This window comes from Telopea speciosissima, chromosome 1 (assembly GCF_018873765.1).
Source record: "Telopea speciosissima isolate NSW1024214 ecotype Mountain lineage chromosome 1, Tspe_v1, whole genome shotgun sequence".
Taxonomy (NCBI): Eukaryota; Viridiplantae; Streptophyta; class Magnoliopsida; order Proteales; family Proteaceae; genus Telopea; species Telopea speciosissima.
In genome coordinates, this window is record NC_057916.1 from 18,459,727 (window position 1) to 18,467,557 (window position 7,831).

Consider the following 7,831-nt stretch of genomic DNA (forward strand, 5'->3'; position numbering starts at 1 on the left):
CGTGGCCATTTCCATCTAGGTGGGCAGGCTGATTGTATGGACATTAATAACTTATTTAGCTCTGTTGGCGGATTGAGTATGGGTCACAGTAGATCGAGTGGACATTGGCGTGCCCTATCTTTTGGCAGACAGATCAGTCTATCGCCACTAGAGTTCAGTGCATCCCATCCATATGGGTAGTTCATTGGGGAGTGGGGAGGCATATATCTTCTTCATCCATTCCCAGTGTCGAGTAGTACTCTTCGTCATAGTTCGAAAATCTCATCTCGAAGGGCCATTTCGGCTAGACTGAAATTTCTGAGTTATTGAAATTTTGCCAAAATGTTGTCCTTTTTTGCGCGAAGTTTCAGTTGGCCGTTTCGGTGGGTTTTAGGTCAAGATAAGGTCTGATACTTCATGGAAACCTTGTTTTAGGCTATATAAACATATGTAAATTTTCATATTACCAAAATAGTCACCCAAAGTGGTGTTTTGGAAATTAAAAATAATTAATTACAGATAGAAAAATATTCTGACACCGTGAGGCCTTAGATCGGCCAATGGTGTCTAACATATATTTAATTGACCCCCATCCAGTTTACATATCTTTTTACATTTTGGGTGTAGGAATTTAAAATTTTTGAACCAGAAAAAAAAAAAAAAAAAATTTATATATATATAGATGCATACAGAAAAAAAAATCAACACCATGAGGTTGTAGATCAACACTAAACAACATGTATTGTATTGACCATATATTTTGCAAAAAAAAAAAAAAACATTTTTGGAGAAAAGGTTTTACCTGAAACAGTGGAGTGGCGAAATCCTCACGAAGAAGAAGCAAATGATGTGCTAGGAGTGTTGTGGCAAGCTTCAATAATGTTTTCCAACAAATTCTGGCATTGATGTGGCAAAAAACCGAAGAACTCAGCAAGAAATAGCCCCCACCGGCGAGGGGAGAAATTACATTGCTTAAAGGGATATTACAAAGAAAAGAGCAGAATTATGCAGGATAACTGTAATTTTGATCTCTCTTGAAATTTAAATTTCATTCGTTCTAATACAGAAATTTTCGTTTTTATTTTATGTCAGGAAAACTATATCAATTACAGACCAAGTTCTGTTGGTAAGGATGACAGTGGTGTCAAGAGAATGAATTTGCTGGCCCGTGCTGCTGAGTCTATTGGAGATGGGGATACAATTAATGTGCAGATTCGAAGATATCGACAGTGGCAACTCTCCCAAACTGGTTCTTTTGCATCTTGCATAATCCCGTATGTCATCTGGATTCAGCAAACGAAGATCTTGCTTTCTGATGCTGTTTTCATCTCACCCTACAAAAGAACTAACTGGTCTCTTTTTTTTTTTTTCAAGTGCTGCTTTGTTGCATGGGCAAAGAGAGATACTTGAACAGGTAATGGATCTACAAGATTTTACCATATTTTTGTGTAGTTTGACTGAATCCTGAATGTCCCTAGCTGGCTTGACTTTTGCAGGGAGAGTGTAATTTCAATAGATTTGGTGGCTGGCTGGGAAAGAACTCAACAATGGGCAAAAATTTGAGGCTTTTAGAGGATGTGCATGTTCATTTCCTTGCGTCTCGAGAATCCAGTTCAAATAGGTATGCTGGTTGTGAGTTGTGACACAAGAAGGTGCTTCTTTTCAAGTTTTTTGGTTGTGCCCATACTTTTACATCCAGCACGTCTTTCTTTTTTCCCCTTTAAGGAAATGAACTAAGAAGTAAGAACCTATCAAATATAAGTGAAAGTTTACCCTCGTTCGGCAGTTGGCACCATTCCTCAGCCAGCAGGCTTCTTTGAGCCACATTGAGGGCTGATATGGTCACTTGGACGGTTGGATATGTAGAGTACTCCTTGGATTGTCCATGTCAAATTTCATGAAACATCTAAATTGTTAAGATATGTAACACGGGGGTATTATTGTCAGACCCTGAGGTGCTCTGTTTAGTTGTCTTTGATCACGATAGGGGAGAGTCCCTATTGTGGTGTGTGTTAAGTTGTGGAGTTTGTTTCTATGTTTAAGTTGCTTTGGTTATTTTATTTCCTCGTAATTAGACTTATATCCTTAGTAGGTTTCCTACCAAGAGTCCATCTAATATTATAAGTATTGGGCATTGATCACGATAGGAGATTCTGAAACCTATCGTGGCCTGTTGTGTTCTGTTCTTCTTCAATCATTCTCTCTCTCTTTCTCCTTTCTTCTCTTCTTCAAGCCTTGTGAGGACAGATTATTGATTTCTCTGTTGTTACATGGTATCAAATCGATTTTAATCAGTTCACCTTCAATTCTGCTTTGATAGTCTCCTAAAGGACTATCCTTAAGGCCCTAGTTGATGATGATATAAAGATAAACTAGGGTCTCTCTGCAGTACATAGCTTCATCTTGCTGTCCATGGTATCATTTACCTACAGGAATCATGTTTTATACATAGATATCTGTATTTTTTTAGCGGCATCCTGGTTCTGTATTTTTTTGGCAGCATAGACATTTGCTCCTATCTTTGCATCACACCTGCAGATGTACCTCAGTTTTTAGGGCTTTGTTAGTCCCTATGGTAAGGTCCTTTGACCCTAATCTGAGACTGATACAAGCCTCTGACAATGTTTAATATTATTTTTCCAAGGGGCCGGCGGCGTTACCCCGTTTTTATGAGTTTTTTTGACAGTTTTGCATCTGAAATTACTTTCAATCAGACCATTAGTTCTAACTGAATTTTTGGACATTATTAGTCCACCTCAAGAGCTCCATCAACCCAAGTTTGGTGTCAATCTGACACCTTGATTTTCTGAATTCTGAGATCACCCAAATTCTGTGTTGGCGATTTCAGAATCTACATATATTACTGCTGCATCTTATTACTTTATCAAATCAGGTCAATCCTGTGGGGTTTTCCTTCCCCATTTCCCTACTATCTCTGTCCAGCTTTGGGGATCTATAGGAAGAAGATATCCTAGGTTTCAGTTACCTAATTGTTTTGTTGAGAATCTGCCCAGAATCTACTTTGTTCATTGGCTGCCGCTGGATATTTCAGTACCTCATCTTGATTACTTATTCTCGACCTGCTGGTTATTTTATTTCCATCATAATGGTGGGATCTGAATCTACTTTAGACAATGTTCATGTCTAGTTTACTACTATCAAACTCAATGGAGGTTCTAATTATCTGTTAGGGGTCCAAGCAGTTAAAGTTAAAATTAATGCTAAAGGAAAAATGAAGTATCTCAGATCTACACTACCTTCATCTGATTCCAAAGACTATGAGGAGTGGACGCGTGAGTATGACACTCTTCTCATATGGTTGTGGAACAGTATGGACCCCTGCTCTTGCAACAAACATCATGTTTCACACCACTACCAAGGGGGTTTGGGATGACTTGAAGGAAAGCTTCTTTCAGGAGAAGAATATGTCTCATATTTATGATCTGTATGAGAAAATATTTAACTTCAAACAGGGGGACAAATCTTTGAATGAGTACTTTAGCGCTTTTAAGGGTATGTATGAGAAGCTCAATATTCATCAATTGCTTACTACGGATCTGGAATAGCTGAATTTCTAGTTGCAAAGTTTATGGCCTGATTAAATTCTGATTATCAGTCTGTAAAGAACCAATTTCTTACTAGGGAGAGTGCATTCCCTAAATAAGACCTCCGCCCGGCTTCAGCGTATTGTTACTCCTTCCAGAGCTCTCATCTTGCTCTCTCCTAAGGAAGGTTCTACGTTTGTAGCTGGCCATGGCCTAGGTTTTACCTTTTTTGGGAGAGGTCATGGTACATGTGGTCGCAATACAAGTGGACAATAGACAGACCGATCGTCTAGATAGAGTTCCTTTTGTGGCAAGCCCAATCATACAATTGAGACATGGGAAACCATAATGGGCTTAACAATTAGCTAATATTGTTGTGTCTGATGGTAAAACTGAGAAGGTGTCTTTTGGCAACACCTCCCTTGCTTCTTCATCTAGAGCTTCTCCGTCGGGTTCTCTGTCTCGAGACTACTATAATCAACTACTTAAACATCTCCAAAATATTGAGTCATCCACCGCTACTTCCTCATCCATAGCCACTCTGGCCCACATAAGTACATCAACATTTCTTACCTATCAAATCTTCCACTCCTTGGATAACTGATTTTGGTGCTTCTACCCATATGACTGTTAAGTCAAAATTGTTTTCTTCTTTGTCCAAAGTTCACAATCCTTCCCTATAAGTCTTGCTAATGGATCCTCTACCAATGTGAGTGGTCAGGGTATGGTTTTACCTACTTCATCCATGACTTGGTCCTCTGTCCTTCATGTACCCCAATTACTTTAAAGTTTTTTATCAAATAGTCAACTTACTAAATCTCTTAACTACTCTGTCACCTTCTATCCCTCTTATTGTGTTTTTCAAGACCTTGAGGCGAGGAAGACGATTGGTGGTGGGCTTGAGCAGGCTGGACTACAGTATTTGAATTGTGTTGGACCCTCTATTGTTGCTATTACCACTTATGGTGGTCTTTCCCCTATTTAGTGGCACTTTCGGTTGGGCCATCTATCGTAGTGTGTCTAGGAACCCTTTATTTTCTTTAGTATATTCTGATATATGGGGTCCGTGTTTTATTAAAAAAAGGTTAAGTGTTTCTTATTGTCACCTTTATGGACGATCGTTCCCGTCTGACATGGTTGTATTTGTTGTTTAATCGTTCAGATTTTCTTTCCTTTTTTTTTTTAATATTTTTACAGAAGTAAAGACTTAGTTTGATGTTTCCATTAAAGTTTTTCGATCTGCTAATGCACTTGAATATACTCATCGTGAGATATTTATTTTTTTGTCCGCTAATGGTATTATTCATCAAACAAGTTGTTCTTATACACCCTAACAAAATGGGGTTGCTAAAAGGAAAAACAAACATTAATTGGAGATTGCTCTGTCTCCTATCTTTCATATGCATGTTCCCAAACATTGCTTAAATCCATTGTGACGAAATTAGAAGTTTTCTTTATAAAAGGAAGATTTTAGAACTCCTTCAATATAAATCAGATTTAAGCAAAATTAGTAGTTTTCCAACAAGTCTAAGAAGGACCAAACATATTGAAGTTGATTGTCACTGTGAGAAATGCAGTAATGAGGAAATTGATTGATACTCTATTTGTTTCTTCTGCAAATCAGTTCGGTGATATGTTTACGAAGCCTCTGTTTAGTCATGTGTTTTGGAAGGACTGTTCCAAGCTGGGCATAGGTGATTTATATGATCCAGCTTGAGGGGGAGTGTTAAGATATGCACTGCAGGGGTATTATTGTCGGACCATGCGGTATTCTATTTAGTTTTCTTTGATCATGACATGGGAGCTCTCTGTTGCGGTGTGTGTTATAGTTGTGGAGTTTGTTTCTATGTTTAAGTTACTTTAATTATTTCATTTCCTTGTAATTAGACTTGTACTCTTAGTAGGTTTCCTCCTATTCCATCATCTAACATTATAAGTATTGGGCATTACCACGATAGGAGATTCTGAATCCTATCATGGCCTGTTGTGTTCTCTTCAATTGTTCTCTCTCTCCTCCTTCTCTTCTCTTCTCTTCTTCAAGCTTTGTGAGGACTGGTTATTGATTTCTCTGTTGTTACATAAATCATATTGCCTATGATCTAGTGAATTTTCTTAAATTTATTCAGTCATCAAAGCATTAGTGTGGCGATGTGACAATTCTAACCATTGAATAGATAGGCAACAAGGTGGATTGGCCATTTGTCAAATTTCAAAGCCCAATTCAATAATATGTCCCACTTTTATGGAACCTTTCCTAGCTGTCCAAATATTGACCAAAACTGACCTCTTGATTTTGCCTCGAGGTGTAATGTTTTGGATTTGAAACTTAGCAGATGAGTCATGGATGACACAGACATGTTCTCCAAAATCCAAATTTGATTGCCAACTAAGCTGCCACATGGCAGATGGGTAGGTTTTGTGGTGTGGACAAGGAAAACATTGTCAACCAAAACATAGTTATGATCACAGTTAGGTGATCTCCTATTAGAAATCGTCACCATTACCATCATCATCATCATCATCATCATTAATTTGTCATTGTCAACTAAGCTGCAATATGGCAGATATTTGACCATGACCTTGCTATGGGTTTTCTTTCTGCAAGGCGTTAATGCTTCCTCTTGCACAAAATGTCACAGGGAGACTTTGCGACTTGATTACTTCAACCTCCTCCTGAAACAATTGACTGATCCACTTAAGATACTCCCTAAGGTTTAAAATTCTCTATCTAATTCATTTAACTTTAAAAAATTGAAATAGCCACTTGTAAACTGAAGCAATGACTGGTATGAATATATTTTTTTAATGTTAAATGGTTCCAGGATGAGGCAGTTCAGAAGGTTGTTGAGTTCATGGATACTTACTCTTTAAGTCAGGAGGATTTGACACAATCATGGACTTGTCAAAGTTCCAGGTATTGTTCTTTCTTTAGACTATGAATCAGAAGTTCTTTCACTTTGTAAACGATTCCGAGTCCAATTTATTCAGGGGCATCCAAATCCTTGAGAGGGCATACAACCAGCTGTGAAAGCTGCACTGACAAAAGCATACAAACAAGGACGCAGTTCACATGTGGTACGAGCAGCAGACTTAATCACACTTCCTGGAATCAAAAGGGATCCAAAGAAACGGATCGCCGCTATTTTAGAGCCAGTGGAAGGTGATTTAGCTGAAGAGACAGGAGATGCACAGGAAGAAAGTGAAGAGAATTCTTCAGATGCAGAAAATATGGGTAAGTTCCTGAGAATGAGTTATTCATCAAGCATTGAAATTTGCTACTGTAGTTCTGCAGCAGTTAGTCTATCTATACTTAGGAGTTTTCTGTTCTGCTCGGGGGTGGGGGAAGATTGGTTGTTCATCTTATTGTATACAGTAGGCAAGATTTTCAAATGCTTATATGAATATTGCATTCGGACTACCCAAATAGAACTTATAATGTCCTGTCTTTGCCATAAATGGTTTCTTGTGTGATGTTTTATCTACATTTTCTACATCACCATGGATGTGTGAATGAGCTACTTGGCAAAACAAGCTAACTAAGTGGGTTACTGTGTTAGATGATACTATTAATGGTGAAAAGAAGCTACAATTGGATCTCCAAAGTAGCAATTCAAAAGGTTCGTACTACTTATGTTCTTTCTAGAGCTCTGGTACATATTCCTCCATTGGAATCTGTATCCTCATTTACGTGCTGATGCCTTTTTTTGCTTCAAGGTTCTGGTGTAATCTGTATTTAATAATTTTTGTAGGGATTCAAGTACAACTGGATTTGAAAAAAAAGGTAGGTTCTGATGCAAAGACACCCGCAAGCAAGTCAAAAGGAAGCTCTAAACCTACAGAGCAGAAAGAGGGACGAAGTTCGGGTGCCAGTGCCAAGAGGAAGAGATGAAAGGACTGGTATGGTCTTTGTCCTGTGCATTGTGCTTAAAGCAGGTGTTCTAGATTATAGATTGTTCACACCCATTGTTAACTGGCATTTTCCTCTATAAGCTTATCACCCTTTTCTCAAGTGTGACCTGCTGAGCTTGCAGCCACTGTTGTCTATAAATTTTCTTTGGTTGGCCTTTGGATTTAATGGTTAAAGCAGGTATTCCTAAACTTTGGATTGTTCATGCCCAACCAATGTATCCTAAATTTGGATTGTTCATGCCCATCCAATGTAAGTAGCATCTCTCTTTTAGCTCATCACCCTTTCTTAGTGTTACCTGCTGAGATTGTAACCACTGTGATCTATAATCTATGGATTTTTCTGTCTGGCCTTTGGGTGTAATGATTACTGTATGCAACAAATTATGATAGCTTCCAAC

The 7,831-nt window shown here is 38.3% G+C and overlaps 1 pseudogene; it reads left to right on the forward strand.

The window, feature by feature from the left end:
* LOC122665399 overlaps window positions 1-7,593 on the forward strand; it is a 28,975-nt pseudogene extending 21,382 nt beyond the window's left edge.
* The last annotated feature ends 238 nt before the right edge of the window (window positions 7,594-7,831 follow it).